Here is an 8,742-nt window from a genome sequence, read left to right as displayed (position 1 = left end):
CTTGGACTGCAGTCTGAATTCTTGACCTGTTTGAGTCCCCGTCTCTCTTGGTCTTTTGTTCTTATTCACTTTACTCGATCCTCCTCTAAGCCTTTTTACTCTTAAGTGTCCGTTCAGTGAAAACTTACATGGGGAAAAAAATATCCTATTTTTGTTATATTTTCAGTTTGAATCATTTGCGTGTGTGTGACACACGCATACATGTACACACACGTACACTCTGTTTATCCATTCTCTCAACTGTTTTTAAGCTATTGAAGTGTATCCGTCGCAGCTAAATGCCCCCCTAGGAATGTGAAACACTTCTGGGGAACTGGTGGTCTCTCACTTTCTAGATCTCATTGATTTCCGTTGGTTCTGTACATTTGATGGTAAGATCCAGCAATTCTTCGGCGGGCTATGTGGCGTTTATTTGGTCCTTAGAGAAATGCTCTGGTGTATTTTTACCCTGTAGTTCTAGTGTTATCGGTCAATTGTCACTATAATGGACTTTTTTGGGTTATGACATTCATTTGGGGAATCTCAACTAAAAGCATTGATTGCTATTGTGATCTATTTATTAAAAACACATGTAGCCTTTAAACATGATTACATTTGGAAATTGGTTCATAGGACAAGGTGAAGCATTAAGACCATTATCCCGTACATTGCATTGTTATTCTGGCCCCTATGGACACGCAGGGTGCCTCGTTTAGTAACGTTTCTGTTTCTATGGCGATGGAAATATGCGATCTGGAACACAAAGTAGACAGAAACCAAGGTATGTCCACCTTCTCTCCGGCGTAGGGGATCAAAAGGGAATCGGGGTGTGGGCAGGTTTGATCCGTTCTATCTGGTGCTAAGACTATCGTAGGCAAGTGTTTATCATAACCCTAGCATGGTCTTTGGACCACCGAGAAAAAAATAAGCTAACCCTGGTGAGCTGTCACCTCGAAACAAAACCTGCTTTTGAGGCTTTTGATTTTTGACATCATGCTGTATTCTTGGGCGTATATCCAACGTGTGTTTTGGTGCTTCTTTGGATTATGGAACAATTATTTTAGGGTGATGCACCCTAACTAGAGCTGTACCTGAAGAGCAGTACAATGTTTAATGAAGTCAATTTTGTAGAAGTTGTCGCTGCCTGTGTCATTTGGAAGCCTAAACCGTGCATTGATTGATTTTTAGCCAGCTATGTTATAATAACTAATAACTATGTTGCTTTTGGACCTGGGACATTTTTGCTAGCGTGGAACCTTCTTGAAGAGTGTCAGTTTGAAGAAGGTCTTACACCAGATGGGACACGGAGTGCAGCGTCACATAACGGGATGCATAGAAAAGAACGTAGTGTGTGTCGAGTGTGCGACTGCCTTAGTGCTGGAGGCTTGATGGGCCTGTAAAGGGGCCCTCAACGTGGCCATTTGTCGTCCCTGCTTCCCAGGAAACACTTCTGAGGAACGGTCAAAAAGCAACAGGATTTATGAATGCAGGTTTTATTGGATGTTTCCGTTTTTGATTTGCGCATAGTCGTGTTCATTAGCTAAGGACGCAGGTGCAGCTCAGTTGTGGAAAAGGAATTTCTTTTTACTAGAATTCCTTTGTATACAAACCATTCCACACACTTCCTCGCCATTGAATGCAATAATAGATACAGCCGTCTGTTGATCTAGTGACACCATAGGATCCTCTGATCAGATCAACAACACAAACACCTGAATGTTACGATCTTTAACAGACACAAAATGGCAGAGGTCAGCCATGGTAAGCATGTCCCACCAACCCAGTAAAGATCATACCTCAATCAGTCCACTCCCAACCGCGGTGGCAGTTCATCATAGACCCCACTTGAAAGCCTCCAACAACGCCTGTGGTTGTGCCTTTCTAATGAATCCTTTGTCATCTTAGCTGTGGTGCTAACATCTAGCTAGACGGGCTAGTTCCTCTGGCCTGTGAGTCTAGCCAGTCTCTGGTGCTCTGTTTAAACTGCCAAAACATCCCAGTGGAAATGGAGCTCCAGTCGCAAGCGCTCTTCGTACTAGTGCCGAGCCAGCAGCTAAATCCCAAGTGACCGTAAAGCCGGGCTAAACAGTTGCAGCTGTCAAGGTCATCGTTCCCAGTCCAGCATACTTCCCAAAAAGGACGAGACAGGGTTTTTCCTTTTTCCTTTTTTTTCCTCGTAATCTTCAGTCGATTTATGTAGGTTGTTCAACAACAACTGAAACGTCGGTTGTCAATGCTGGCTGACTGGTGGAGAGACATGAAGCGGTTCAGAAAACACACATCCTCCTTCTGCGCTGCTTCAGGTGCTATGTGTGGCAGTCGATAAGTCTCCAAAACAACGTTTAATTTCCAGTGAGACCTCCCATCTTGGTCCACCGCTTGGTCGCCGCTTCAGAGCGATTTGTGGGCCCTTGAATCGACCGGTCGATGGGCCCCTCGCTCGTCGATCGAAAAACGTCCATCGACTGTTTCAACCGACGTGCTGATTGATTTAAATCTTGCAGTCCGCTACACTACACTGCATCGAGTCCACTCGCAGCTTCTCCTCGGTCTCGAGGGAGCGAGTTGACGTCCACTGTGTCCAGTGAACACCAATGTTCCCCCATTGGTGCTGCTGATCCGTTGGATAGACACGTCCTTGCGGGCCTCTTCTGTCCCTGATCTCCATCCAGGACACAGTGAGCCATCAGGGCTCACAGACGCCAATGCCAACCCCCCAGATGGGTCACCACAGTGGATAGATCATACTGGATCGTATAGCCACATTCTATGGGTCTGGACAGGGAAAAGCCCTGCATGTCCTCGGATGACATTATCCAGGCATGATGGCACAACATCTTGGTTGCTTAACAACAACATTGTTGACCCGTTGTTTTTGTTTCTTCTCAATGGCTTAGTAGTTCATTAATGGATCGTGGGACGTTAAGGTATACCAGGTGCTTTCCATGTCTCTTGACAGTCATGGTGCTCTCTCTCCGTCTTCTCTTATGGCATCGTCTTTCTCCTTCCCGCCCCCACCATCACTACGACTTCTCCTTTGCTTGATGAGAGAACATAGCTACACTTTGATCATGTACCATGCACATGTCGACTCAATATATCGTCTATATATGACATTAGTATCATCGGAGCCCCCCCAGTGGGACTTTATTCAATGGAAGGACAGCGAGTGTATTTTCCACTGTAAAAAAAGGCGAAATATTTAATGCCATCAGTTGCCATACCTAACCTACTAGAGCTTTTATTTTGAAAAATGCTTTTCTGGTTTTATTTTGTTACTAGCCAAAAGGAAGTTTAGGTTTTCTTGCATCGTTAAGTGAAAACTAATTTTCCACACAGCCTGATTTGGTTGTGCCAGAAGAGAGGTACACAATTGGACCGAAATCATTATAGGGTCCTCTTCAGGATACATTGGGTTAAGTGTATATCTTGACTATTTTCTTGTCTTTATAGCTATATATATATATCTCTGAAAAAGTCAGGAAATCTCAAACGCTGTTGTCCGACCTGTAGATTCAGAAAATGTCAAGTGAGTTATATAAGGACCGTGATTACAAGATTGTGGCTTTTTCCATAAAAAAAATATCTAAACTTTTACTTCATGGTGAATGGAACGTGGTTTTCTATTCCAAAGATGCATGCGGACACGCGCGTGTAGCTTTTGGTGCATTCGTCTCTTGCTTCGAAAGTCATGTTCCCAGGGCCTATATGACGGTGTTGTTCAATGTTGCACACAAGCCAATCCAGAAGATTTGAAATCCACCTACTCTCTTCTGCTATTTCAGTTTACACTTTATCACTGAACCTGCCAAAATTAAGCTCATTAATTTTTTTTCTTTCTTTGATTTTTTTTTTTTTTTTATGTCGTTTGGAGGTGACCAGCATATGTGGCCTATAGGATTTTCTTTTGCCTTATTTGAACCAATAATTTCTTCTTTTTTTTCTGTTGTTGAATCGCTGAAAGAGCAAAACTTTTTATCCCAGATCCGTATACAATAACGCCTGTTCTGTCCACCGGAGAGGTTTAGCGACTTGCCCGTTTTCCTAGAGCTGTCTGGGGTTGGTTGCCATCAGGCCGTCCCTGGCTTCACCGTCCTAGAAATTGATCAAACCTCTGGGTGTTGACAAAGTGGTGGTGTTTGTATAGGGGCTTCTGGTTCTGTCCATATAAAGCCCTGTTCAGCTCCAACACTGGCTCTATATAGCTTCATATAATCGTCACGCAATCTGCAGAAACTGTTATGACCAGAGCAACATTTATTGTACTCTACTTTTGCACTGTTACAGGTAATTGCAGGGTTTTAAGTCAACGGTCCATCAGTGTGATTTTTTTATTTTTTTTATTTTATGGTTTTCGTTTTTTTTGATGAAGTCATTTATTACCCGATTAAAGTTTTTGTTTTATTTTTTTATCTTCGTTTGGTAAACAGAAAGCCAGGCCTCGATGATACAGCGAGGTGCGGCGAATCCGATTTATCGTAATGGTCCCAAAATCGCTATGGAAACCAACGTAGTATTATTTTTGACTGAAAAATGTCATAATACCCTCCAGCCCCTCCCCTCGATTTTTTTCTTTTAATTTTCCCTCCTCGTTTTATAATGAAAAGAAACGCTGTAAAGGTGAATAAACTATTTATAACAGTACCAACTCTGTCCTGTGCTTTATTTACTCTCACTGGTTCCATGACACCTACCACTCATCACTTAATTATTAACCCAAATTGAAACTCTCAACCAAGTATCCCAAGGTTACTTATCATCTTGACATTAAACCTTAAAGATAATGTTAATTAAAAAATATATATATTGGAAAATTATGCCTGGAAGTGCTGGGGTTGAGTCTCAACAAATCGACACATTTTTAACTTGGCTTGCAGGTCCTTCCTGGGTTATGGGACATTCATCATCTCGCACAAATGACAATCTGTACTCTAAAAGACGAGCACCTCTGCTACGACAACACTCGCCGAGCCCGGGCTCCGAGTCTCTCTGTACATGGAAGGGGACGAGGCAATCTCTAAGAGGTTGTCTCTGTGAAGACAGGCTGCTGTAAGCAGGACCCTGGCGCCAGGCTGCTTTAACACACACAGAGTTGTGTTTACTGTTGTGTCTAAATAACACAGCAGCCAGCGAGTTTGGAGGAGGAAGAGGATGTGCGAGTTGGAACCTCATCGTTGTCGTTCCCGTCACCATATACACATGCCACATGCTCACCCCAGTCAGGTGACGTGGGATCACACGTGTCACAAGATGTAGACGTGTGATTTGGTTCGTCAACCAAAGTACCCGTGCAACTACCTAGAACCCCCTAGCAACCGTCTAGCTGAACCCTAGCAACCACCCCAGAACACCCTAACCCCATAAGCCTTAGCACACACCCAGAAAAAAAAACTAACACCTGTTTAGTCAAACCCTTAGCAACGACCGAAGAACACCCTCACAACCATCTAGCTATTCCATAGCAACCGACCTGAATGCCCTAATGACCTGCTAGCTACGCCCTAACAACCACCCAGAACCATAGATTGTATAAAATAGCCCAGAACACCTTGCAACCATCTAGGACACCAATAGCAAGGGTTCTTATTTGGAACACAGTAGCAGTTCCCCAGCAACTACTAGGAACACCCCAGCAACCTCTCACAACACCCTATGCTGTTTGTCAATAAACCAAGTAACTGCCAACAGCATTTATTACATATAAGTGGGCATCAAAATCAGTAACCTATTTGCTTTAGGATGTCTATGGCTAGTTCTGAGATGATGAACTGCATCTTTATTCAGGAGGTGGAGACTGTCTCCGTGTCCAGTGGTGCATTCGGAGCCTCTCCCTTATTTCATTGGTGCAGGCCGTAAACATGTGTTCTGTTAACGGATACACAACCTGGTCCCTATAGCATGTTTCCATGCTTGTATCCACATATGTTAAGAAGATTATTATAGAACAAGTAAAGTAGGATTACATGCAACCAACAGCATGGGGGCATGAACTCCACACACACACACACACACACACACACACACACACACACACACACACACACACACACACACACACACACACACACAGATTTGTTTGCTTTGGTTCAGAAGCATAGGTTAAGTACTTTCATTCTTCTGTTGATCCCACAAATTTTATTGATTCACTTTTTGAGAGGAATATTTTATGCATATTAAAGTAATGTAATGTCACTATGGGTGTTTGGTGTCATGTGTTTTGGTCAATTTATTGCCAAATACCAATAAACCTATTAAAAAAATGAATTGGGAATTGTGGGCATCATGCAAATAATAACCCCTTTAATTTTCAATCGTCATACACATTTCCAAATAATGTCATTAAGTCATTCTGGAAACGCTTTTTTTCAAAGCAACACACAGCTTTTAGGATAAATTTCGTTAAAGAGAAGGGAAGGGTTTGATCTCAAGTAGCCACGGCCTACCTGTAGGCCTCTTACTCTAGGAGGTCTACAGGTAGGCTGCGGACACAAGGTGATCAAACCCCGTACCATAGCCACCACATTGCCATATGTGTCGAATAGCGGTCAGCAACTGAATCACTAACTTATGGTGGGCTAGCATTTCGAGCTCACTTCCTGTGTAATCACATCCCAATGTATATATTTTCGTGCTGCGAGGAACTCTTAATGTGTAAATCCCTAATGCTTGGCAGCGTTCAGGAATGTAACATGTGGACAAACGGAGCTATAAGATCGTCGACCGGAGCCATGTGTTGAGGGGGATGGTAACATCTGGTTCTTTGGCTCATTGAGCGAGCAGATGGGACAGAAGAACAGATAAGGTGGAGGGGGGGAACGGAGAGGAGAAAGTTCAAGTTCAAGGCTTTTTTTGTCAGATGAGTAGTACCAAGTCAGACCGGGGAAAACTACCTATTTAGGGCGTAATATTATAGAAAGACAAAATAGTTAAAGTAAAATGTTATCTAAAGATAAATATTCTAGAAAGCAATTATGTTACTTGGTTATAATATAACTAAAATAATCGAAATCCAATTATACACCAAATCCAAAATCCAATTATGGGTAGATCCAGTTATGTGCAAAAGTCAGAGTTAAACAAAATTATGTGGTAGAATATATGTTATTAAATTATAAAGGATAATAAGGTTCTAAAGTGACATGTGATGTAAAAATCACTGAGTGTTGCAAGCCTGATGGCTCAAATAGAGATCTTTAGCCACATTAATTTAGCAGGTGCTAGAAAACTTGAACCATAGGAACGCAGGTACCTTGCATTTCTATTTTTCTCTATTTCACAGTTATACAATAATGTTAATCAATCAATGATCCAAAACAGATATATTTAACATATTTCCTTCTTTAGAATAACTATTGACAACAACGCTTAGTGGACAGATTAGGGACAATGAGAGGAGAGTATTATGTAATATATGTATGTGTATGTGTGTGTATATGTATACATATATATGTGTCCAAACTTTCCTGACCTCTTTGAAGTTCTCTGAAAGAGGACTCTGGGACGTGTGCTGCAGGACACAGCGTGTTCAAGGAGTTGCGATAACCCAACGTCCACATCCAGCCTACTTCTAGGAAGATTCGGACGCGTTCAAAGAGTTGCTGGGAGCGCTGCCAAGTTAAATTTTGTGGAAAAACAAACAAGCCACTCACCATCATAAGACAAGGGCAAGAGTTTTAGTTTTATAATATCGTTACTACTTAATTATTTATTTGCATATGTAGGCCACTGCAAGAAAAGTTACATGAAATATTTTTCAAGAGTTGCAGTTTACTCTGGATAAAATAAAGATATAAAGGGAAAAATGTAATGTCTTTCTCCGTGGGACCCATTGAGGTCCTGGGTGGACAACAATCCAGCTACTGTGTCCCGCTACCACACACACACACACACACAGACACAAACACCCCCCCTGGTGACCTTAAGGGTAGTGTGTGTGTGTGTGTGTGTGTGTGTGTGTGTGGGTGGGGACGTCAGATGAACCTTATGAACTTTAAACACAGTGAACCCTGCTTCTCAGTACAACCCTGGGAATGTACACACACACTCACACACACAAACACACAGACACACACACACACACACACACACAGCCCATGGCCCACGGGACACACACATTGCTCTTTGCCCTATAACTTACTGTTCCTACTCTTATGTTGTGTGTGTGCGCATGTGCGTTGTTGTTTGTGTGTTTGTGTTTGCGCGTGTACGTGTGTCTTTGTTGAAAACCAAATCAGTGTGTCATTGTATTGTGCGTCTTCTCCTAAGCCAAGGGCCGACGGGTCAGCCACAGGATGTGCACGAGAGACAGTCGTACATACAGACAGACTGACTGTCAGAAGGACTGAGGGGCTGACGCTGTGCTGTATTTCTCTGCAAAAGTCAACCTGGCTGACACCTCAAATTCAACATCCGACCCCACTGACGCCCCAAACATCTCCAGACACATTGGATTATTCCACTGTATAGGTATTGTCCCTTAAGCCATTCGAGGGCTCCACAGAGTACACCGACGGCGTCAACAAAGCATTTTCAGAGAGGGTTCATCGCTCGGTCACACACAGGTGTCACTCATAATGCAAACCATTTGTCTGCTCTCTCTTGGTACCAGGCTACAGGCAGCGGACTAAACGGTTTTTGAGCACAAGGACCGTGGACCATGTGGACCGCTGCTGTTGGTCCTGCGATGACATCTCCGTGACAAGGGTGTGTTGAAATGTGGATGCATCATCTAACCCGACCACCGCGAATACATCATGAGGTGAG

The sequence above is a fragment of the Pollachius pollachius genome, assembly GCF_949987615.1.
Source record: "Pollachius pollachius genome assembly, chromosome: 19".
Classification (NCBI taxonomy): domain Eukaryota; kingdom Metazoa; phylum Chordata; class Actinopteri; order Gadiformes; family Gadidae; genus Pollachius; species Pollachius pollachius.
The sequence above is the reverse complement of the archived record's forward strand: the minus strand, read 5'-3'. Positions refer to the sequence as shown.